General features: G+C 37.2%; 1 long non-coding RNA gene and 1 other non-coding gene across 2 annotated transcripts; one reads left to right on the top strand and one right to left on the bottom strand.

Moving 5' to 3' along the window:
• Positions 1 to 8,578: 8,578 nt before the first annotated feature.
• Positions 8,579 to 8,685, top strand: LOC132638889 (small nucleolar RNA R71). Its single transcript, XR_009581949.1, has one exon. It is a non-coding gene; the product is annotated as a small nucleolar RNA R71 (small nucleolar RNA).
• Positions 8,686 to 13,588: 4,903 nt separating this feature from the next.
• Positions 13,589 to 17,371, bottom strand: LOC132635551 (uncharacterized). The gene is made up of 2 exons (XR_009580618.1): positions 16,758 to 17,371; positions 13,589 to 13,864 (listed from the first exon to the last, which is right to left on the bottom strand). It is a non-coding gene; the product is annotated as an uncharacterized LOC132635551 (long non-coding RNA).
• Between the last annotated feature and the right edge of the window lie 8,790 nt (positions 17,372 to 26,161).

Raw genomic sequence — 26,161 nt, 5'->3', positions numbered from 1 at the left:
GGGAGAACTCTCCAGATTTTTGGAGAGTTTTTAGGGGTGTTTGGTCTAAAAATAAGGGGGTTTACCCCTTTTTATATCGTTTTAGAAGTTGTCAGAACCGACTGGAAAAGTGTTCAGCGCGTTCGCGCTGGCCCCTTTTTTTTTGCCTGGACCTTCGTTCAGTAAAACGGTCATAAATCTTGATCCCGATATCGTGTGAGGGCCCACGACCTATGGTTAGAAATCTCTTTCAATTATATACAACTTTATTTTGGGGGGTTTTCCCAAATTCCAAACTTATAATGTCGTTTTTGCCCCTCCAAGTCGGATCACCCAAAACGTTTTCTTAAATCGTCCTTTTGGAGGGTCTACACTCATTTTTAGCTTATGGGTCCTTCTTAGGACTTACTCAAATTTCCATATACTACTCACATGTCCCTTCTCACGTCTTTCATAAAACTCTAACATGTGGGTCCCACTTAGCTCGCGGCAGCGAGGGCTTTTAGTCAAATAACATATGAACTAATTTTACACCATATGGTCTCCAAATGTCATATATATGTTATTATTACCTTCTTATAACACAACCTTCATTCCGAACTTGATTCTCGAATTTTCGTTCAGCGCGTTCGCGCCACGTGGGGGCGCGTTCGCACTGTATCGGCCCTTTGGCCTTCTGCGTGTTCGCGCAGACCATTTTTCTGGCTTACCCATCCAACTTGTAATGTCCATATCTCCTTACCCCGATGTCCAATTAAGGAGCCGCTTGTTCCGTTACTAGACTTCCCGAACTTCACTTTAAACTTTTGTTTTACTTCAAAACTCTTAATATACTAGAACATATTATTTCTTCCATTTAGACCAAAATTTTCGTATCAGACCTTGCCTAACTTTCTTTCAAAGCCTCGGAAGCTTAACCTCCTTAATCTTGGCATAACTTTACTCTTCCTTTGGCCTATACTAAGTCGTCTACAGTTTTGATAACGCAAATTTTTTCGGGGGTGTAACAGATAAGGTGTTGCCACCCTATGTTTTACGCCATATTTCTCCATCAATCCCGCGAAAGCTCTATTGCAAAAGTGGGAACCACCATCACTGATAATAGCCATTGGGGTACCAAAACGAGTAAATATGTTCTTCTTGAGGAACCCCATGACACTCTTGGCCTCATTGTTAGGTAAAGCCACCTCTTCTACCCATTTCGACACGTAGTCCATAACAACCAAGATATATTTCATGCCACCGGAACTCACAAAGGGTCCCATAAAGTCAATCCCCCAGACATCGAACACTTCTACCTCCATCACAAAATCCATAGGCATCTCTTGCCTTCTACCTATATTCTCTTGCCTCTGGCATTGATCACAAGACCGCACCAATAGGTTAGCATCATGAAAGATAGTCAGCCATTAGTAACCGCATTCAAGTACCTTAGCCGCAGTCCGATTACCACTATGATGACCCCCAACAGGAGAGTCATGGCACGCTTTTAGAATCGCCATCACTTCACTTTCGGGAACACAACGCCGGATGATGTTGTCAGCGCATGTTCGGAACAAATAAGGCTCATCCCAATAGTATTGGCGAGAATCCCGCTAGAACTTTTTCTTCTGGTAAGCTTTGATCTCCTCTGGAACTATGCTTGTTACCCAATAATTGGCAATGTCAGCACACCACGGTGCTACCTCCATTGACACAGCTAACACCCTCTCATCTGGAAACGCATCATCTATATCTAGCTCATTAGAAGGTCTTCCAGCTTCTTCTAGCCGAGAGAGATGGTCAGCAACCTGATTCTCAGTGCCCTTGCGGTCCTTCACCTCAAAATCAAACTCTTGCAGCAATAGTACCCATCAGATAAGTCGTGGCTTTGCTTCCTTCTTTGCCATAAGGTATCTCAATGCTGCATATCAGTGTATACCACTACTTTGGACCCCAACAAATTGGCCTGAAACTTCTCAAACTCAAATACTATAGCAAGTAGCTCTTGCTCCGTTACTGTGTAATTCATCTGGGCAGCATTCAGTGTTCTGCTTGCATAATAGATCGGGTGCATAATTTTATTGTGCCTCTGGCCAAACACATCACCTATCGCGAAACCACTAGCATCACACATTAATTCAAAGGGCAAAGACCAATAAGAAGCAACAATAATAGGAGCAGTAGTGAGGCACTCCTTTAACTCATCAAACGCCTTCTGGCAATTGTCATCAAATGCAAACTTAGCCTCTTTTTCAAGAAGCTTACACATCGGGTTAGCAATCTTGGAGAAATCTTTGATGAAGCGCCTGTAGAACCTAGCATGTCCCAAGAAACTTCGGACACCTTTGACTGAGATAGGTGGAGGAAGTTTTGCAATCACATCTATTTTCTCTTGATCGACCTCAATTCCCTTTTCAGAGATTTTGTGACCGAGGACGATCCCTTCCTTCACCATAAAGTGTCACTTCTCCCAATTTAGCATGAGATTTGGCTCCTCACATTTTTTTAGCACTTGACCCAGATGGCCAAGACAATCTTCAAACGAATCACCCACAACAGAGAAGTCATCCATGAACACTTCCAAGAAGTCCTCTACCATGTCAGAGAAGATTGACATCATGCACCTCTGAAAAGTGGTTGGTGCATTACACAAACCAAAGGGCATCCGGCTGAATGCAAACATCCCATAAGTATAAGTAAAAATAGTCTTCTCTTGATCTTCTGAAGCAATGTTGATCTGATTGTAGCCCGAATAACCATCAAAGAAGCAATAGTAGTGTCACGACCCAACTAGGGGCCGCGACGGGTACCCGATACTTGTACCGAGCACCCCTTATCTCGTATCGTACTTTTACTACTAGGTGGGCCGTATAGACTATACCGTATCTTTTTTTTTCTGTTGCTTAACGCTAACATTAATGACATAATTGTAGACATGGACTTATAAACTTTGCTAGCACATTATACAACGACGAGGACCACAAAAGTACAAAACATCTGACTGTACATATCTGTCTACGAGCCTCTAAACAAAGTACATCTATATATACAAGAAGGACCGGTTCTACCGTGCCCGAATATGTACACAAAAGTAGTACCAAGAAACTGAGGCTCCGGAACAACTGGAGCGCTGCCACAGTACTGCTGATGGAGCTTCTAAGAGTCAAATATGTCTACCTGTTGACCTGCGCGGCATGAAACACAGCGTCCACAAGAAGGGACGTCAGTACGAGTAATGTACCGAGTATGTAAGGCATGAATAATAACATACAGAAAATATAGAACATGGATAATGACATAAAAGAGACATAGCGCATGTCATAAAGTAGAAACATAACCTGTACATATAAGTGCACGTTGGCGGGTACCATGCATGCTTAGCGCTGCGGAACGTGCAGCCCGATCCATATGTGCATATACTATAACGTATTGCTGCGGCACGTGCAGCCCGATCCATATACATATAATACTTTGCTTTCTTGGAAAACATTTCTTTTCATATATATATAACATAGAACATATCATATTGCCGAGGCGTCGGCTCCGATCCATTTAACCATATATCCCGCGTCCGGGACGATATCATGTACCATACTCCAACTGATCAGGTGGCTATGCGTCTATAGCGCCTTCTCTTTCCCAATCTTCCCCATATACATGTACATATACTTATAACATATAAGCAGCATGCATTAGAGCCCAAAGGAAATCATGTCCGTATCGGAGTGGCATAAGGTCGGTAGTCTCCGATTATCTTATGGAATAACCATGGTCACTTTGTCTCGCCTTGGAGGAACTAGTACTATAAGGCAAGACTATAAATAAAGGGTAGTATTAAGAGAAGACATATAATAAGGTCACAAACCTCATAAGGTGTCAACTTGTATTCTTGAAGTCTTTAGAAAGTAGAATCATGTTCAAAGAAATAAGATTGAGGATTAGGAACTAACTCTATTTTCTCATGTTCATATTGAGTCCATAATTCGAGATTTTCCACTATGAAATCATGTTCTTCATAATCATCACAAAATTATTCTCATTAGAATAGTTACAATACTTATCGTTCGATAAACGAGACAATTAAGAAAATCCGCGAATAACGGGCCCACCTCGGGTCAAATGAGGTGGCGTACACGATTTACATACGTTACATTTCATGACGTCACTTGTGAGAGTTTTAAGGTAGTCGGGTCCTATTTGTGCAAATTCTAGATGTTTAGGCAATTTTTCAACATTTCATACAATATTTAATTCAATTCTACTGAATGAAAAAGGGTCAATTTCAAACTCGGATTTCTAGGAATAGGATTGTCCCCAAGGCTCGTATCCACCCTATTATGTCTAAGACATGCCAAAGAAGGAAGGGTGAAGCCTTACATACCTTTTTCGCTTCATACACGTCTCCAAAATCAAGTCTCAAGTTCGCCAAAATCTACAATTTGGTCACAATTACCAAATGTTAATTGTAAGGCTTTAAGATTTCAATCTTAACCAATACTTGTCTACAAAAATTTGGGCAGCATCTCCCCTATAAATACACCATCCCCAAAATTCAACTTAGCCAATTTTTAATCAACAACAATCCGGGAATTCAACCCGGCCAAACTATCAACACAATGACAACAACCATGACTACGAAACACAATATAACACAACTAGTCTTCTTTCCAACATAATGCAATAGCTTTCATTCCAACTTCACATTTCCAAACCAATCTCAATGTTTTTACATTCATTACTAATCAAGATCATTACAATATAATTCGGAAGCATTTCATATCATTTCTACAAAATATTCACAAGATATACAAACTTTCCACCAAAACCATAATCCATCCAAAAACTTCTAATCTTCAATCTACATATTCATAACATATTTCCATCTTCCAATTTCATCAATCATAATCATAATTTGCACCTTAACAATTTCATTTTCATAATTGCATAAATCTACCATAAAATCACAAAACTTCTCATAACCACTTAACAACCAATCTTTCATGCCAATATGGACTATTATCCTTCCAAATTCACCAACTAACATAATAATTCACATTTAAAACTCCACTTCCATAATTACATAAAAACTTCATTAAAATCACATAATTTCCTATAACTATTTCCAATAATTTTCCATGCCAACTTGAACCATTTTCTTCCATTTCCAATATAAGGTCCACCATAACTACAACTAGAATACAACAAAAAATTCAAACTCATCTTATTTATACAACCTTACATACACATGCACACATGCAAACCCACTTTGTAAACTTCCATACTTCCATAAATTTTACTCATTTCTACATACTACAACATAAACTAACCTTCATAACATAATAAAAAGGAATTAATTCTTACCTTTCTCTCTTTTCTTCCTTCTTGGCTAGGACTTGTAACTCACTAAAATATGTGGTTTCTTGCTCCAATGACTACTCCACCTTGCTAAGGACCCTTTAATTGGTAGAAAATGATTTTTGGTCTTGAGCTTGGCCGAAAATGGCCCTTGGGTTTCTCCCTCTTTCCTTTTTCTCAAGTGTTCTTGAAATTTCTAAATGAGATATGACTCATTAATTGATCCTTTATATTAATTATCACATGGATAATTAATAAAATCATGGGCTTGGGCCATGTTGGCCGGCCATCCCTCACAGATTTGGGCCTTATTATTTTTTTTTGATTTTTTTGGGCCAACCCGGTTGGTCCCGAGTTGGGCCTAGCCCACTGACCTTTCGACCTTAAAACGTCCATATCTCCTTGTACCGACGTCACCTACGAACCCACGACCTATGGTTGGAAAGCTAATTCAATTATCTACAACTTCTATTTCTGGGTATTTTTCCAAATTCCAAACTTATAATACCGTCTTTTCCCCTAAAAGTCAGATCACCCGAAAACGTTTTCTTAAAAATATTCGTTTGGAAGACTTCCACTTTGATTTGGCCCAAGGGTCCTTCATGAGTTATGTTTAACTTCACATACGTGATTCATATGACTTTTCAGATGTCCCAAAAAAATCTCGATGTGTGGGCCCCACCTCAGCAAATAATCTGACGTTCAAAAATACGGGATATAACAAGTAGGAACGCCCCGCTAGCCGATCAAGCATTCGATCAATAAAAGGCATAGGGAAATGGTCCTTGCATGTGGCAGTGTTGAGCTTGCGATAGTCCATGCAAACTCTCCATCCGGTGACAGTTCTTGTTGGGATAAGCTCATTCTTTGCATTTGGCACAACTATGATGCTGCCCTTCTTAGGAACACATTGGACTGGGGTCACCCATTTACTATCAGCAATCGGTTAAACCACTCCCGCATCTAACGATTTGATGATCTCTTTCTTGACGACCTCTTGCATATTCTCGTTCAGTCTCCTTTGATGTTCTACACTCGACTTGCTATCCTCCTCTAACTGGATTTTATGCTCACGGATCCCAGATGAAATACCCTGAATGTCTACTATGGTCCAACCAATAGCACACCTATATTCCCGCAATACCTCCAAAAGCTGCAGAATCTGCTCCTCAGTCAGTAGGGCTGAAACAATCACTAGAAATGTATTGTTCGGACCAATGAACTCGTACTTAAGATATGGTAGGAGTTGCTTAAGCTTCAACTTAGGTGGCTCAATGATCGAAGGCTTTGCTGGAGGAGTTGTTCTATTTTCCAGATCAAGATTTAGCTTCTTTGGGTGGTAAGAATATGATCCCAACCCAACAAGTGAATTAACTGTCTCCACATAACCCTCCATGTCCTCAGCATCAAAGTTCACAAGAATACCAGCTAGAGCTTCACCCAAACTTTCTTCTTCCCTCTTGAACTCCACCGCTTCATCAACCATATCAAACGAATCAATTACCGAAATGCTCTCGTAAGCACTTGGTAACTTCGTCCCCTTGCTAGCCTGAAAAGTAACTTCTTCATCGTTGACTCGGAACTTGATTTCATTTTTCTCTGAATCCATCAGAGCTCTCCCTGTAGCAAGGAAAGGTCTCCCCAGAATAATAGGAATGTCCCGATCAACAGCACAGTGAAGAATCACAAAATCAGATGGCAACATAAGTTCACCAACCCGCACAAGCACATCATCAACCACACCAATAGGCCTTTTGATAGACCTATCAGTCATCTGCAACCTCATAGTAGTCGGCCTTGGCATCCCTAAACCTGATTGTTTGTATATAGCAAGTGGCATCAGATTAATACTCGCCCCATTATCACACAAAGCTCGAGAAAAATCATGGTGCCCAACAGAACAAAGAATGGTGAATGCCCCAGGATCTCCCTTTTTCTGAACAGTAGTAGTTGAGATGATGGAACTCACAGTGTGAGTCAAACTCACGGTTTCATGTTGAACCATTTTCTTCTTGGTCAGCAGGTCCTTCAAATATTTAGCAAAATCGGGCATCTCCTTGACAGCTTCCAAGAAGAGAAAATTCAAAGATAACTGCTTCAACTGATCATAAAACTTCTCGAACTTAGCATCTTCCTTCTTTTTTATCAATCTCTGAGGAAAGGGAGGTTTAGACTTGAAAAGCTGAGTTAAAGGGCGGAGAGCCCCTTTTACAGTCTGCTTGCTCGTGTTATCAGCCTCCTTCACAATCTCTAGAATATCAGTAACCTTCTTGTCAGTAGGATTCTTATCAACAATAATTTGTGCTTCAGACTACACCTCTTCCCCTTCATCTATCGGCTCAAGATCAACAACCTTCTTATCAACCCCTTGGAGTATTTTACCACTCGTAGTAGTGATGGCAAACACACGGTCTACACCGCCTCCCCCATTCTTTGAATTCAGAATAGTGTCATTCGGAAGTCCTCCCTTTTTAGGAGGGTGCTACTCTCTAGAAATTTCTCTCATTTGTGACTTAAGCTTCTGAATATCCGCTATATGGGAACCCACTGTCTCTGTCCGCCCAGATAAAGTCCTCTCAGACTTAGACTGATTTGCCAGAATCTTCTCAAGCATTGCTTCAACCTTCGAACTAACTTGCTCTGTTGACTGCCCTTACGGTGGTATATAAGGATTGGAACTCTTGTTCCCAAAATTGTTACTGTTGTTGTAGCTCCCTTGGTTCGCACCACCATAATTATTGTTGTAGTTCCCTGAGTTGTAAGCACCTTGACCTTGCTGAGGTCTCCATTGATTCTGATTTTGGTAACCACCTTGGTAGTTCTGTCTTTGATAACCCCCTTGAGAGTTATTCACATAGTTAGCATCTTCCATCTGCATAGAAGGGCCATCATGAAACGGACCCTTTTGAGTCTGGTATATTCCTTTTGGCATACCTGCATCATCCTCACAAATATTCACCTTCTTAATATGGTCTCATCAAACTTCTTTGTTAGCAAGGAAATATTTGTTACAAGCTCAGCCAATGTTTGTTGGGTATCTAGATTCTCCTTTACCATATTCTAGATCATAGCACTACCGTAAGGCACAACATAAGCATTGTTTGAGTGCCAAGCCTGATTGTGAGTAGTCATCCTGTCAAGTATATTGGTCACTCGTCGATAAGATTTATTTATGAAACAACCATCAGCTGCATTATTAGCAACTGACTGCGTCACTGGATCTAGACCTCGGTAGAACTTCTCCATTAATATGTGCTCCGGAAAACCATGATTCGGACTCTTCTGCAAATACTCCTTGAATCTCTCCCAAGCTTCATATAGCTGTTCCCCCGGTCGCTACTTAAATTCATAGATCTTATCACGAATTTTAGCCTTCTTGCTAGGAAGGTACCATTTCTTAAGAAAAACAGTCACCATCTCTGCCCATGTGGTAATCGAATTTCGAGGCAGCCTCTCAAACCATGCTCTTGCATCTCCAGCCAAGGAATATTTGAATAACCTCAGCCGGATAGCATCTTGTGAAACGTTGTTCTAGATGTGATAAGCACACACATCCATAAAATTCTGCAAATGACGTTGAGGGTCATTCCCGGTAGAGTTCCGAAAGTATCCCTCAAGCTTCAATAACTGGTATAGAGAGGAGTCAATTTTCACGCTAGCAGCTCCAACTCGAGGATGAACAATAGCGGATGCATAGTCCTCCTCTGGAACAAGATCAGCGAAAACATTCTCATCATCTGATTCATTCGCCTGAACCAGCACGTTGATTTTGCTCATTCTGATTCATATTCACCTGGTTTACAGATAATAGCAAACAAGGTGTGATAGAATAAGCAAAAGACTTCAATCAAAGCAAACACTATTTAGTAATTTCAAAACTGTATTCCCCGGCAACGGCACCAAAATTTGATACGCTCAAATTACACCTATTAATGGTATAATGCGAACGTTGTCAAATATAGTAATCCAACAAGGTTGGGGTCGAATCCCACAGGGAATATGGTGTGAAAAGGTTACTAAAGTCGTAGGATGCTTAATTTAGGTCTAATGTCTTAATCTGATGATTTTGGTAAAAGTTGATTTTTTTTTTATGACTAATTGCTAACTACTTGCTTTGGGTGGTAATTTATGGTAAAAGAAACTAAGGTTGTGTCTCCTTTAGATGAGGTGTATGATCATAGGTATTGATCTCGATATACTTCTAATTGATTGTTATATGAATGCACTTAACCTCTACGTGAATCTCTACTATTTTCCAATAAATAAAGATTATTTCTTTCTATGATTTTCCCAACTATAAGAAAGTGATATGAAGAACGGTTAATTATGCCAAGTAAATTCATCTTATTTCTAAGTGAATCTATTAAACAAAGTTTAAAGCTTTGAGTCCTTGTTATTTATTCTTACCAACCCTAATTATTTTCCCAAATAAATCAAGGCTTATGGCTTTAATCAATGTTTATAACCATTAACTATGAATGAAGAATAAATAAACCCTAACAATCCGTTATGCATATATCAATCACAAACCCAATCACAAAACACTCATCAATGGGTTCACAACCCTAGTAAGGAAATTTAGCTACTCATAGAAAAAGAAGAACAATTAGAAATAATTGAGATCATAATGCTTACAAATTGATTGCTTGGTATTGAAAAGAAAGTAATTGCAATTGTTTGTAATCCAAAAGACTTCCAAAACTATGAATATTTAGTGCTAAGAAGAATAAAAACTGATGACTGCCGTACAAAAAACATATCTCAGGTATTTATAAGACCCTAAGTCGTGAGAAGTGAAAAGACAAAATTGTCTGTCGGGTCCATTCTACGGACCGTAAAACCATTATACGGCCCGTCAAATTACTGCCCTTCAACCGTCCAACAGTCTCTTGCGTCATTCTACGCTACACTTTGACGGACCGTCAAATATTATGTTGTCCATATAATTGTTCTACAGGATGGATCTTCGATGCACTACTTACTGTGACCATTATACGGTCAATTTGACGCTACGCAGAATGTTTTGCGGCCCGTCTAATTGCTCCGTCAAACTGCCTCTTCAGTGATCTGTTATTTTCTCCACTTCTTTCTGCATTTTTACCTAATTCTCCAACTTTTGCCATCAAAACACTTAATACCTAAAATCCAATAAAAAAAACACATAAATCACATAGACTTGCTTAAAAACAAGTAAAACTTATAGCCGAAAAGCATCGATTGTAGTGTAAAATCATGCCGCATCAATCACCTAGTGCTTAATTTGATATTTTGCTCCCGAATTTCCTATTTTGACCTTGTAGGCCCTGTTTCCCTAATTTCTAGGGTTTTATTTGAGCTAAATTGAATGATAGCAATATTAGTATCGTTCTTCATGATTTCTAATCTAGATTTCGATTATGCCTAGGCTACTTTGGTTCTGAGGTTCAGAAGAAGGGCAAGGCAAAAGAGTGATTTTTAGAGTTTACGGTTTGGCCATCCAGGTAGGTTATGGCTTACCCTTGGTGAGACTTCGTATAGCGAAGCATATATTTAGATGATATTGTTGGAGACAGCATGTAAACCTTTGGGTATAAAGTTGGGTTGGATATTGTCTTAGGTTGGGCCCTGTTGCGTGTTTGGGGCTAGCCACCCCGTGTGTTGTGCTTTGATTGTTCTATTGTAGTGGCTTGATGCCACGTATTGTTAGTAGATATTGTAATCTATTGTTCCATCTCGATTATGATATTGTTGGCATACTCACTATTGGTACTTGTGACGTTGATATATTATTGGCGTACCCGTTGATGGTACTTGTGATATTGAGTATGATTATTGATGTTGATACATGCATTGCACACACTTTCATTCTTCATGATATACTGTTGAGACACTGATGATATGTGATGAAACATTGTGATGAGCTTGGTTTTGCTTTTAAATAAGAGTGATGTGGGAGTCCAAATATCTGATGTTAGTTCCGGAATCGTGGATTGAGTGAGTGTATGGACTCTGCGCGTCCCCCAGGGTGGTGCCGGTGAGAACCCCTTATGGGCAAAGATCCGGGGTCCCGTTTGTCTGTTGATCAAGATCCGAGATGAGTGGCACTTAGACTTCGTGAGTCACCTTGGGTTGTGCTACCGAGATGTCGATATTTCTGTTCGGAGTACATGTGTACACAACATTTGCATGGCATCCATACATTATTGCATTGTGTTGCATCACGGCTTACTTTGAGATGATTTGGTGTTGTACTTGTGATGTTGGATTCAGATCTGATATATTGAGGCTTGACACATTTGGGATTAGATGCTCTACTTAGGCGATGACGTGTACTTGACTTCGATTATGTTTGACTTGTTGGTTTATCTACCTATCTTACTTTATTGTCTGAATTATGTTAGCTATGCTTAGTCAGCCGGTGATACCTACCAGTACCATTGTTTTGTACTGACCTGCACTTGTTGCATTCCTTTATGAATGCAGAGTATCAGGTTGGGTCTACTTCCATCTCTCGTGGCTGATCGTCATCTTCAGTGTTGTTGCGAGTTTCCAGGGTGAGCACGAACGTTCGCTGCCTTGAATACTCTTCCCATTTTATGTCTTACTTTTGCTATTCTGAGACATAGATAGATTTATGTAATATTATTCCAGACTTGTATATTTTCAGTAGATGCTCTGTCATGCCCTATTTTTAACAAATTAAAACTAGTTCACAACTTATGACTATGTTTCCTCTGGTTTTGTAAATTTTCAGAGTCGCCACCTAATTTTAGGAAATATTAGGAAACCATTTATAAAAAGTAAAACTCCATTTTTTAGTCTCTGAAATCTGTGAGATTCTAGGTAAGGGTTTTATTTACCCCGAGGGGAAGGTGTTATGCATCCCTCAAAGCCTATCCGAGGACAGTCTTTAAACTTAGTTTAATTAATACTAGAGGGAGATTATCTAATTATTTATTATCACTTATTTAAAGAATTGCGGAAAAAGAAAACTACTCTCTCGAAACTATTTGTATAAAAAAGGGGGTTTTTAATGCAATTGTAACTATACGAGTAAGTGCATATATATAAAGGAAGTAGTTAATGCTAATGTATGTATGAGAAAATATGTATGACATTTGTTTTATCTAGAGTAATATGGATAATATAGAATAAGAGGATATATATATATCGAAACTATTTGTATAAAAAAGGGGGTTTTTAATGCAATTGTAACTATACGAGTAAGTGCATATATATAAAGGAAGTAGTTAATGCTAATGTATGTATGAGAAAATATGTATGACATTTGTTTTATTTAGAGTAATATGGATAATATAGAATAAGAGGATATATATATATATATATATATATATATATTACAAGAAAATAACGTGTATACGTGATATGTATATCACGGGTAACTAAAAATAGTTATTGGTGACATGATAGTACTATATAGATGCATATAATGTAAAGACGACCAAGGGAATTAATGGAAATAAGGTAGTATAGGTATGGTACGTGTTTCAAAAAAGAAATAGTATGTAGGCATACTCATTGTAAAATTATATGTGGTAGGGATGTATATTATTCACGAAAAAAGTACATATGTATTTTTTGAAGATTAGATAAAAATATAGTTATTGTATATAAGGATAGTATATATAATGTGGAGCATGAAAATACATATTTTTATGAGAAAATGATAAATACACGGAGTGTGTTTATCATATGTAAAAATAGTATAAAGAGGTATACTTTGAGAAATAGCCATGAAAAATATAACAATATGTACAAGTACCGTGATAGATATAAGTACACACGTAGTGTAAAGATGATTGGATGATTTAATAAAAATAAGATAGTATATATATATGCATATAAAAAAAATAGAGTATGTACCTTGGAACTCTCGTAAAATAGCTTGAGCCACCGTACTCGGGTCCTAATGTAATTTTCCTAGTTTAAACTTAAGAAATTTGGCCGGCTCAAAGTTGGTTATAGAAAAAAAAAAAAATGACAAAACACATTGGGGCTCAAGTTCAGTCACCATTTTGCCCCCTAAGAGATCTGCATTTTTTTTTATTTTTTATTTTTTGAAAATATCATTTCAAATCCTTTTCCCCAAATAAAAAACAAAATAATAAAAAAAAAAAAGCGTTGGGGTCCCTTATATGCAAGGTCAGCGTAAAAAAAAAAAACTTTCGTGAAATCATTTGCGACCTGAAAAGGTTGCTAAGTAATAATAAGTTCGTGTCATTGAACTATTTTATATAGCATCTAGTATCTAAAAAAGGGAGTGAGAAAACAATTAAGCAAACTTTTCTTCTCGATCATCATTGACAGTTCACGCACAAAAACGAGAAATAAAACACTGCAAATACAAACTCACAAAATGTTAGTAAAATATGTAAACGACACATCAATACAAAGGCATAAAATTTTTGAAGAGAGGAAAGAAGACGTCGACACTCAGACACGAGTGGAAATCGGGGATAGCTAGGCACGAGCAGAACTGCTGCTACTAGTTTCTCTCTGACCTGGGCAGAATCTGGAGTTGCCATAACTCCAAATGCTCCCAAGGTTCCTCATGAAAAAGAAAGAAAAAAAAAAGGATTAGAAATAATTCTCAACAAGGAAAAAGAAGTCTATAGAACTTTAATTAATGCTAGATAAAAGAATCAAATGTAAGACAAGGCTTTCTCGTGTATTTAGCCGAGTTTATAACTGATTTCTTTATTCTTGAGTCAAACAACGTGTACTGGGATACATGTAGCCATATCTAATGAAAAAAAAAAAAACTTCATGCTAATCTCATCAAATTTAATAGCCGAGTTTATAACTGATCTAATGAATATTTCACTACTCAAGCAAATACGGGCTAACACAGCAGAGCAGAGAAACATTTAAGGTCTATAAGACTGTTATTGACTTGGAACTTAGTTGCAAACTACAAATCAGTTTATGCATGACACCAAGTCCATATTATACTTCAAATTCTTTTATATTTATCATAGTTATACTTCTTAGTTCACTTTTAAGAGAACAAACTACCAACTGTATTCACTTGATCAGGCAGGCTTAATAAAATAACTGGAGACATGACTCACACATATGGACAGAAAAATTCAGAAGGAAGGCTATAATATCAACAGCTAGAGAGAGGATTAAACCAAATACCAAGTATGACAGTGTCATATCCACTATTGAAACAAATGCATAACAAAAAATGAAAATAGAACAAACACCTATTGCATTTTAATCATTTTAGGCATGTTGGGATATGGGAACAGTTTTCAACTTTACAAGATCCTCAATATGTTTCAACTCAAACAGAGGTAAATTAGAATGTCTAAGCATATTCCAATTTCCAAGATACTATGCTAGGCTGTCAAATAGTGCTCATGCTTATTTAGGAAAACACAACATGGAAAGGAAACACGTTAATTGAAGGCATGACAAATCCTTATGGGAGGTTGTTTTCAGTTCATCTACAACGAAGGGTAAGATCATTTAAGAGGGAACCACACATATATATAATCATAAAGTGCCAGGCTTAAAAGATTCAGGACATAGAAGGGGCTACCACCATCCATATTTCTAATGCCGCACAAGGTCAAAAGGTTTCTAGAACCTTAGGCATGGCATGCTATCGGAGGAGGCTAAACCACACCCAAAATTTGCTTTGACCTTCAACTAGCATAACAGTGAGAAAAGAATAATAGAACAGAATTCAAATACTTAATAGAAGCTGTATGCAATCATCATATAATAACATCACTGAAGAAAGAAAAAATCCAGTTATATATTAGCCTTTATCACTAAGAGTTATGCAAACTTTAGAGAGTTGAAAGGGGTAATCATGCCAAATTCAAGTTAAGATCTTTTTCTTCATTCTTTCTTAGTGGAGTTGGATTCAAGTCTATTCCTATCATCTGTTCTAAATCCAATTAGAACATGTTCTAACTCCTAACCTATTTCTTTGAATAGGATGGCAAAGAAAATTGAAACGAAAGCACTGTTGAACTTAACCAGACTGATTTGTAACAGCAATAAACTTCAACAAAAGTTTGTTTAGACAAAAGGGCAGAATCAACTTAGTGTTTTGTAAGTTATATGAGTCAGCAGACACCTCAGAAATCATTACTACAGTTACTCAAATGGTCTAAACAGAACCAAGCTATTCTGGTTTGAACATGTTGGGAATTAAAGCACAAGATGATGTCCAACTCTAAAACTAACATATTCAGTAAAGCAGCAAGGCAGATCCAAAATGTTCTAAGAATTTCTTGAGGTCACTTTCCTAAATTATGACAAGCTAATGTGATTTGGTTCCAAAGATGCTACAAATATGATAGAGATGTTACAAGTTTGATCAAGCAGTTAGAGATACTAGTTGACTTAACAGTAAACTTAGGGAGATCATTTTGTTAAAAGAAAACACAAGATAATATTTTAGTGCAATGAGAACTACAAGTCAGTGACTTAACATACAAATTAAAACTAAACTAATCCACTTACCACAGTTGTCACAAAAAGAAGAACTACAACAAGGGGGAAAAAAGGGAAGGGGTCTGCCTAGAGACTTTGGATGAATGTATAATAAGCACCATAAAATGCTCATCCTATGGTGCCCTATGTTCAAGTGAGCTTTTACCCTTTTCTCTTGTCTATACTAAGAGCTAACCAACAGTGGAAACAAGCATGAGTATTAATTAATGTAACACGGCTTGAACCCTATAGCAAAGTTGATAATTGTATTCAGCTTACAAGGCTAAAGCATGAGTGATCACTTTTAAGATAACTAGAGCAAAATTTGAACTCAACTAATCACACAAACATAAACTAAGACATGCCAACATAGAACATAAAGCTTAAGCACATTGGAGAGTTACATAGTGAAGAATTCTGATGAAAACAAGTAAAGAAAACATTGAATGCTAACCAGCTAAACCACACAAAGGGAGTTATCTTAACCATATTAAGATTGCATCCTATCAACCATCTCTAAAGATTTCAATTGTAACAGACCTGGAACTCTAGTTTACTCTTCCCTTTACTTAACACAAACCAATCAAAGCTGTCTGTATTGTGTATTTAACATCTGAAACAGTATTCATACTACTTTTGAGGCAGTATGAATCCTCCAAACTTTAAAACTCAAGCAGCCTAAAAACTACGTTAATAATGTTTCCGACAAATACATCTAATCTAATCTAAGACACCTCAAACAAAGCACATAAAGAATACATAATAACACACCAAGAAATAAAAAGGGATTTCTAGAATCACCGAGCAACGAACGGGGGGGAAGGGAGTTAAACACATATTCGACGAATTAATCGCCTTACACTAATTTACAACAAACGAAGAGAGAACACATTCCAGCCAACCAAACCAAGTATACGACGAGAATACTTGAACGACTACGTTTTTGCTTCTTATAAAATGAAAGACGGAGAGAGGACGAGTGTGGTTACCTTCTCCGTGACAGCGAACTGAGGCTATTATCGTCGTCGAGTCTTCGAATCCGCTTGAAGTGGCCCTTGCTCAGCCGAGAATAACCAAAATTATACAGCCAAAAGAACATAAGAGTTAAAAATAGAATTTTCTGAGAACCCAAGTTTTAAAGCAATAGAAACTTTATGAGAGGGGAAAGCTTGTAAAAATAAAAAGGGATTTTTTGTGGTTCCTTTTTACCTCGATTGATCCCCCCTTAACAGCCCATAGAGGGCTGTATTTATAGCTAAAAAAAAAAGGGAATGTTTCAACAGCTTCTTCAAGAAGTTTTTGGCCTTTGAATTTCGAATCTAAGAAGGGGGGAAAAATTGACATTTCAAACAGGTGAGGTGATGAAAATAGGGATGGGACTCACCATAAAATCCGCTGAATTTGCACATGGTTCCTGTAGGCTTCAGAGATGGAGTGTGAGAAAAGAGAAGAAGGGTGTAGGTAGCGGATTTTGTGGGATGTTTCTGTGGTGGTGGTAAAGTGATGGAAGTGACGGGGAGTGGGGTGGTGGTGGGGTGACGGACGAAGAGAGAGGAGAGAGGAGCGTTTTAGGGCTGTTAGGTGAAGGAGTAAGAGGGACTGATTCTGGACTTAGAGCCCGTTTGGATTGACTTATAGCTTAAAGCTGTTTGCAGCTTATAAGCTGAAAAAAATAAGTTGGGGTAATCCAATTTATTTTTTTTGGCTTATAAGCTATTTTCAGCTTATAAGTTGCTTTAGATAAATTAAGTTAAATGGGTCCAATTATGTTTTTGAGCTTATTTTAAGCATAAAATGACTTTAAGCTGGCCAGCCAAATACTCAAAAAAATTGAAAACAGCTTATAAGCCAACTTATAAGCCAATCCAAACGGGCTCTTAATTAGGTTGTAGTTGGAGGTGTTGGGCCCGGGTCGGTTCGGTATTGGGCTGGGTCGGTTGGGGATTTGGGCTGGGGCGTTTTGGGTCTGTGGGATTTAATATTGGGCCACAGATTTTGTATAAGGGTAGAAGAGAATTGGCCCAATTCAATAGATGATTTTAATCATCCCAATTCCTTTCCATTTTGAATTAATTAAAATATGCTTCTTTGTCCTAATTAATTCTCGAAAATGTGTACATATGAAAGATTATAATACAAGTAATTTAATATACGTATTTATTTTGAAATAGAATAAACGATGATTAACATAGTAATAAATAGGATTAAAGGAAAAATGTCAGCGCCAATATTGATATAGGAATATCAATACTATTTTTGAGTGATTTAATTGTAAAGAACAATGTTTAGTAATTTTATAATTAAAAATACGGTGTTTGGTAATTTTTTTAAGAAACAATAAGAATGTTCTTAACTTTAGAGAAATATATCTTGAAAAAATAGCGTAATAATTAGTGAAAAATATTCCAAACTCATTCTGGCGAATTTTCAGGACTGAGAAGCATAGTGAAATTAATTAAACGAAAAGGATGACCAAAATTGGGTGTCAACATGCTCTTGTATGATTTAGACTAGACCCTGGGGGTATTTTCCTTATTCCGCACTATGTTATTATACACTATTGTGAGACTTACGTATTTTTTTCCGCTTGCTCGATTTAATTATTCATGTCTTTACTTATCGTTGGGTTGAGGGTTCGGTTACCGAGGTGGAAAAGGTAAGTGCCCGCACGGCTTAGCCGAAATAGGTCGTGACACTAGGACATTATAAATGAAGCATAAGACATTAGAATAGAGTAAATTTATTATGGAACGTTCATGGTCAAGTTCTAGTGGATTCATGCCAAAGGAGAAAGGAAACAAACACCTTACATACCTTAATTCGCCGAGCCGCTACTTAAAAGAATTCCTTATTTCGAAGCCCGCTCGTCCCTTTCCCCTACATGGTGATAGATGACCTTAGTTAGGCCTTAATTGTTCAAACACCAATGCATATATGATGTATATTTGAGACTATTTAATTTGGAGTTAAGGGAATTCAGGCAGCATTTCCTCTGTTTTTACTACGTTCCCATGATCTCAACAACAACCAAAATCAACATCAAAGGCATTTGATCTAATTCAATATCCATATAATTCCAGTAACAACATCCCACAAGAGGGTTATGCCGTCTTTCGCCCAGTTAGGCTTAACACGCGACAATCTAACAAATATAACTTCGAATTAACTTAACTTATTAGTAATAGAGAAGGAATCTTTACCTCAATGGATCTAGTTGACTCTTAGTACCAATTTAGATCCAAGGTTTCCACCTTAACACAACGATACCAAGATGGAATTGAAGCCTACGAGGTTATACGCACTTCCCGAGCTTAATTGATGCTAGTATTTGACGTACTAGTATTTGCTTACTTGCCTATTCAATCGGTCTTATGGTTTTTAAATTCTAACCAATCCATGTGTGTGTAATTTAATAAACTAATAATAAGATTAAAATACCATATTGGCCTTTTTTTTCTTTTCTAGGTTTCATAGCTAAAACAAAAGAAATTGTGTTTTATGATGATAGCATTTTCGAATGACTGGAAGTTGAGAAACACAAACTATAGCATTTTTGCGTGAGTGAACGTTGAAAACACAAACGTAATATTTTGTAAATTTTCATGTTAGAAGCGTTTAAATTGTGGTGAAATAATTGTGGTTTCGATGGTAGATACACCGGTGTAGCTCCTTTTTCATTAGAAGTCGGTATTAGACTATAGAAACACTTGGAATAATACACTTGGGATAAAAATCTCTTCTCAAGATATTTTTCAATATGACAATAGTTTAAATCACCAATAAGATTCTGTTGCATCTCGTAATATTATTTATAATCAAAAGAAAAGAAGAGAAGCGAAGGAAAAAAATGAAGAGAGAGGAAGAAAGCGTGAGAAACAAAGGAAAAAAGGGACCGCTGATTTTTATTGAAAAATTGCTCAAATTTAGAAATTGATTTATTTAAAAGGAATAAAGTTATTCTTCGTTTAATGCTTTATGAGCATCTTCTAAGTTAAGCATTGGAATCTATGTTCCTCATACAATCTGCACACCGAAGAATTTTTGGTTATTGCTCTGTACAATTCATATTGTCTGAAGCAATCATCTATCAATTAGATCAATTGATCTTGTCATTTTGGCATTCAGTTCACATTGAATGGTTCCTCCTTTCCTAAAGGGCATGACTTATTAGTCTTCTGGTTATGAAAAGGGGTTTTAGCTATAAATATTGGACATTAATGTTTTGCTTTAACAAAACTTTTGGGTTATTAAAAGTAGCAAGAATATTTTTAACAAAATATAACATGCAACTTACATATAATTTGCATATAAAATTTTTATTGTATTCAGTCGGATCAAAAAATATATACAACTTACATTCAACTTGCATATGTTGTTTGTATGTATTTTATATGATGTGTGTATGTGATCACGTTATGTCTAGTGATACATTGGATATACAAATAATATATACCTGAAATACAAAAAACATACAACTTATTTATACATTGGAATCTAGAAACAAACATCATTGTCCTTCTTCCTCTTTGAGTTTCAATATGAAATTCCAATCAAAACTAACTATAATCTTCATCATACTCTCTCCAAATTCACATATTAACTCCAAAGGATATTTCTAATCATTTGCAACAACACTTAATCTGTTATATCCCGTATTTTTGAACGTCGGATTACTTGTAAGCTGAGGTGGGGCCCACACATCAAGATTTTTTTTTTGGAACATGTGACAAGTTATATGAATCACATATGTAAAGTTAAACACAACTCATGAAGGACCCTTGGGCCAAATCAAAGTGGAAGTCCTCCAAACGAATATTTTTAAGAAAACGTTTTCGGGTGACCGGACTTTGGGGGGAAAAAACGGTATTATAAGTTTGGAATTTGGAAAAATACCAAGAAATAGAAGTTGTAGATAATTGCATTATATTTACATCCATAGGTCGTGGGTTCCCATGTGACGTCGGTACAAGGAGATATGGACGTTTTAAGGTAGAAAGGTCAGTGGGCTAGGCCCAACTCGGGACCAACCGGGTTGGCCCAAAAAAATGAAAAGAAAAATTTAGGCCCAAAGAGAGAAGGGTGGCCGGCCAAGCCTAAGGCCCAACCCATGATTCTAATATTTCCCATGTGCTAATTAATATAAACGGCCTTATATGAGTCATAACTCATAGAAGTTTCAAGATAAATTAGAAAGAGAGAAAACAAGAACAATAAGAGCTAAGGGAACAAGGCATTTGGCCATGCCCCTTCAAATTCTAGCCCTTGAAATCTTCCTCCAAAAATTATTTTCTTGTGGTATTCCTACTAATTCAAGGGTCCTTTACAACTTGGTGTAATTATTTTGGAAGAAAGAGCACTTGTTTCTTCAAGTTGACAACTTGGTCAAGTGAAGAAGATTGTAGAAAAAGGTAAGAATTAATTCCTTTTTATTATGTTATGAAGGTTGGTTTATGTTGTAGTATGTAGAAATGAGTAGAATTTATGGAAATATGGAAGTTTACAAAGTGGGTTTGCATGTGTGCATGTGTATGTAAGGTTGTATAAATAAGATGAGTTGAATTTTATGTTGTATTCTAGTTGTAGTTGTGGTGGACCTTATATTGGAAATGGAAGAAAATGGTTCAAGTTGGCATGGAAAATTATTGGAAATAGTTATAGGAAATTATGTGATTTTAATGAAGTTTTTATGTAATTATGGAAGTGGAGTTCTAAATGTGAATTATTATGTTAGTTGGTGAATTTGGAAGGATAATAGTCCATATTGGCATGAAAGATTGGTTGTTAAGTGGTTATGAGAAGTTTTGTGATTTTATGGTAGATTTATGTAATTATGAAAATGAATTGTTAAGGTGCAAATTATGATTATGGTTGATGAAATTGGAAGATGGAAATATGTTATGAATATGTAGATTGAAGATTAGAAGTTTTGGATGGATTATGGTTTTGGTGGAAAATTTGTATATTTTGTATATCTTGTGAATATTTTGTAGAAATGATATGAAATCCTTCCGAATTATATTGTAATGATCTTGATTAGTAATGAATGTAAAAACATTGAGATTGGTTTGGAAATATGAAGTTGGAATGAAAGTTATTGCACTATGTTGGAAAGAGGACTAGTTATGCTATATTGTGTTGTGTAGTGATTGTTGTTGTTGTTGGGTTGTTGTTGAATTATTTTGGCCGAGTTAAATTCTCGGGGATGCTCTATGTATAGGGGAGATGCTGCCCAAATTTCCGTAGACAAGTATGAATTAAGATTGGATTCTTAAAGGCTTGAAATTGATATTTGGTAAATATGACCAATTGTAGATTTCGGACGAAACGGGAATTGAGTTTGAACGAGCGTAAGAAGTGAAAAAGGTATGTAAAGCTATCCCATTTCTTCTTTTGGCATGTCCTAGATATACTAGGTCGAGATTTGAGCCTCGGGGACAATTCTGTTCATAGAAATCCGAGCTTGATTTTTGGTACTATTCATTCAATACAATTGAACTGTAAATTGTATGTTTTGTTGGAAAATTGTTCAAACATCCGCAACTTGCACAAATATGATAGAATCGCTTTGAAACTTTCATGGATGACTCCATAGAGTCTAATGTTCGTGATTTATGTCCGCCACCTCGACTTGACCCGAGGTGGGCCCATTACCCCGAGATTTCTTTCGTTTGTCTGATTTGATCTAATTTCGTATGATATAAAAAAGGAAACTTTTGCCTATAAACCTAAGGTTCCGTTTGATTTGTTCCATAAGTTATTTGAGAGTTCCTTAAATGTGAACGATACTGACTTTTCAGAAAAAGACTTATGAAGTATATTATCGAAAGTTTGTAAATTTAAAAGCTTATTGTTACACCCCGCGTTTTCAGAGCAAGAGTATGACATTTACCTCACCGTAGTAAGGGAGTGTCGGAGACGTCCCATAATGTTTTGAAAAGCACAAGCCATGGAAAGTACGTAACAACGAAGAAAGAGGGTGAATTACGATCTCGTAAGTCGTAATCGGGAAAGAGTATTTTGAAACACGAGAACATGATCATTATTAGTATAATAAGTGATAAATATCATGTATGGAGAGTTTCGGAATATTTCGAGATCGAGCAAATTGAAGAAAATAAGTTCGATGAAAATTTGAGAAATGCTGGAAGGATTTTTAGTAAACTTTGGAGGGGTATATCGCCATGTATAGTTGGAGTTTTAAGGCGTTTCAAAAGCCTAAAATGCAGTTCGTCGAGTCTAGTTTATAATGTAACAAACCGCTCGTTGATAGGACCTCGGAGGAGAGAATTATAGACGTTACAAACTGAACTGTCGCGCAGAAACAGCACTGCTACAGTACCGCTACAGTACTGCAGCAGTACTGTAGCTACAGTACGCCGACCCAATTTAATATAAAAGGGTCAAAAATCCATTTTTCTTCATCACAAATATGCTCCAATGTTCCAAAACATTCCAGAAAAATCAGCAAGAAAAAGGGCCCTTAAATCCCACATAAAAGTGAGGATTTTGGGCGAAATTTCAAGCTACGAAGTACTAATCGAAGTCCGGACAACGCATAGTCACAAATATGATTTCATTTTGGAGTTGGAGTGGCTTGGAAACAAGTAAATGTTGAAGATTTGGCTACCTTCATGAAAAACAAGGTATGAATTTGTTGAATCTCTTTCTCTATCAATATGAATTAAGAAATAATGGCAAGAACAAGGCGATAGTTTGTTGTATTGATGTTGTTAATTTGTGGGTTGAGATTTGAAGAGAAATTGGACGAAATATACATATATCTATCTTGTAGGATGTTGGGGATGTTATTATTGATGTTGTTAGTACTAATTTCAACTTCTTTACGGAAATAAAGTTATTAAATAGTTGTATCACAAGTGGGTTGATTGATGAGAATTTGGCTATGTTGAATGTTGAGGATGGTATATTTACAGAGGAAGTGCTGTCGAAATTTCGGTAGCCAAGTGGTTCCTTAAGATTCTAACTCTAAGTACCCTAATGAAAGTTTGGGTAAATGTGACCAATTTGCAGATTTTGACGAGATAGCAACGTGAATTCGGAATAGCAAAAGAAGCGGAAAGAGGTATGTAAGGCTTCACTCTTCTTTCTATGGCATATCTTAGATGTAATAAGTCGGGTACGAGCCTCGGGGTCAACCCTAGTCCCCGGAATCCGCACCTAAAGCTTTCCACTTTTTGTTCAATAGAATTGAACTAGAAAGTGTACAAATGATGGAAAAACCTCTTAAAACCTTAGAACTTGCATAAGTGGGACCCGATTACCCTAGAACTCTCACAAGTAATGACATGACACGTAATATATGTAAATAATATACGTCACCCCATCCGGCCCGAGGTGGGCCCGCTACTCTCGGATTTTTCCTTACAGTCTTGCTTGACTTACTTAAAGTGAATCCAAAGGGAACTTTTATCCCGATTTCGTTACCAAATGATAAGTACTGTGACTCCTCTAACGAGGGCACTTCCATGACGATAATGATAACAATGATGTTAGATAAGAGAATATGCCTATGATACGTACTACCGGAACGACTCTATGACTAAGATGACTAAGCTAAGTATCTTATGTAAACATGAAAATGATAAACTAATTTTTGAATATTATTTATATTTCCTAGCTATGACTTTATTTTCTAAAAGATTTCAAAGTCTATGAACTGTCATCTATGATGCCCCGATTTCATTCTACGTTTACTTTAATATTATTCCCCGTTGATAGTCTCACCTTAAAATACTCGTTCCTTCAAGGTGAGACAAAGCGATCACGAGTATTCTATAATGTAATCGGAGGTTACCGACTTTACGTCACTCCGATGACTACATGATGCTTCTTTGGGCTCTCCTGCGTGCATATGAGATATATGTTTATAGGATACGTAAATGCATATAAGACATGTAAATGTATGTAGGATATGCGTATATATTTTTAAAATATGCACGTGACGAAAGAGCTAGAGCGCTATAGACGCTGATGTACCTACATGACACACGTATATGTATATGATAAAAGAGCTAGAGCGCTATAGACGTTGATATATGTACATGATATATGCATATGTATACGGGGAAAATGGAGGTAAGGGCAGAGCGTTATGAACGCGTATCCACCTGATCAGTTGGCATTACATGATATGATATCGTCCCGGACGCGGGATGCCCAGACGCGGGATGTGTATATTTATGGTTAAATGGATCGGCTGCCGACGCCTCGGCAATATGAGATGTCCTATTTTATATGTATATGTATATGAACAAGGAAAGATTCTTAAAGGAAAGCTAAGTACGCATAGCACCTGCCAAGGGTATATATATATACAGGTTATGTTTCTACCTCAGGACATGTGCTATTATTCTCTTATGTCGTTATTTCCGTTTTATACTTTCCGTATGCTACTATTCATGCCTTACATACTCGGTACACTATTCGTACTGACGTCCCTTCTTGTGGACGCTGCGTTTCATGCCGCGCAGGTCAGCAGACAGGCGGATTTGATACTTAGAAGCTCTACCAGCAGTGTTGACAGTGCTCCAGTTATTCCGGAGCCTCACTTCTGCGGTACTATTTTGTGTATGTATATTCGGGCACGGCAGCACCCGGCCCTTTCTATGTATAAGTGTACTATGTCTAGAGGCTCGTAGACAATTATGTACAGTCAGTTAAGTACAGTTAGATATATGGTGTTTTGGCATGTTAATGTTGATGTATAAGTGATAACGAAGTTTATTAGTCTATGTTCAGAATGACGCCGCTAATGTTAATATTCAAAAAAAAAATGGCTCTGTTTACATGGCTTGCTAAGAGGTAAAGGTAAAACGATAGACAAGGGGTGCTCGGTACAAGTATCGGGTACTCGTCACGGCCCCTAGACGGGTCGTGACACTTATATCTTTTGTATGCTACTTCCGACAGACTCGATACTTACTTTGGACCTTCTGATCTCAAATATATGTATACGTACTTATTTGTCGAGTCTGGGAATTTAATTATGTATATGCATATGATTTCCGCACTACTCTGCTCGTGCCTGCTATTATGACATCGTTCGCCGGTTCCCGGGCCGGTTTTGTGATCGTGCACACTATGATGTATTCGGCCGTATGCTGTGTTACGGTTCCCGAGACCTTGCCATAGGGCCGGGTACCGTTTATGGAGTTATGCTGTGATATGGCTTATGATATGATTTGATGATGTGATATGTTATGTTCGGAGATGTACGGAGATTTGAAACCTTCTGGAGTTATGCTGTGTGTGGCACCAGCGTCGGAGTGCTGACCACGTTCCTGAGCCTTGTGCATGATTTTTACTTGCATGGTATATATATATATATGCTTTCAGCACAGACCTTGATGCACTGATTCGGTATTTTCTCTCT

The sequence above is a fragment of the Lycium barbarum genome, chromosome 4 (genome assembly GCF_019175385.1).
Source record: "Lycium barbarum isolate Lr01 chromosome 4, ASM1917538v2, whole genome shotgun sequence".
Classification (NCBI taxonomy): domain Eukaryota; kingdom Viridiplantae; phylum Streptophyta; class Magnoliopsida; order Solanales; family Solanaceae; genus Lycium; species Lycium barbarum.
Note: the sequence above shows the minus strand (reverse complement) of the source record. Positions and strands in the feature narration are given on the sequence as shown.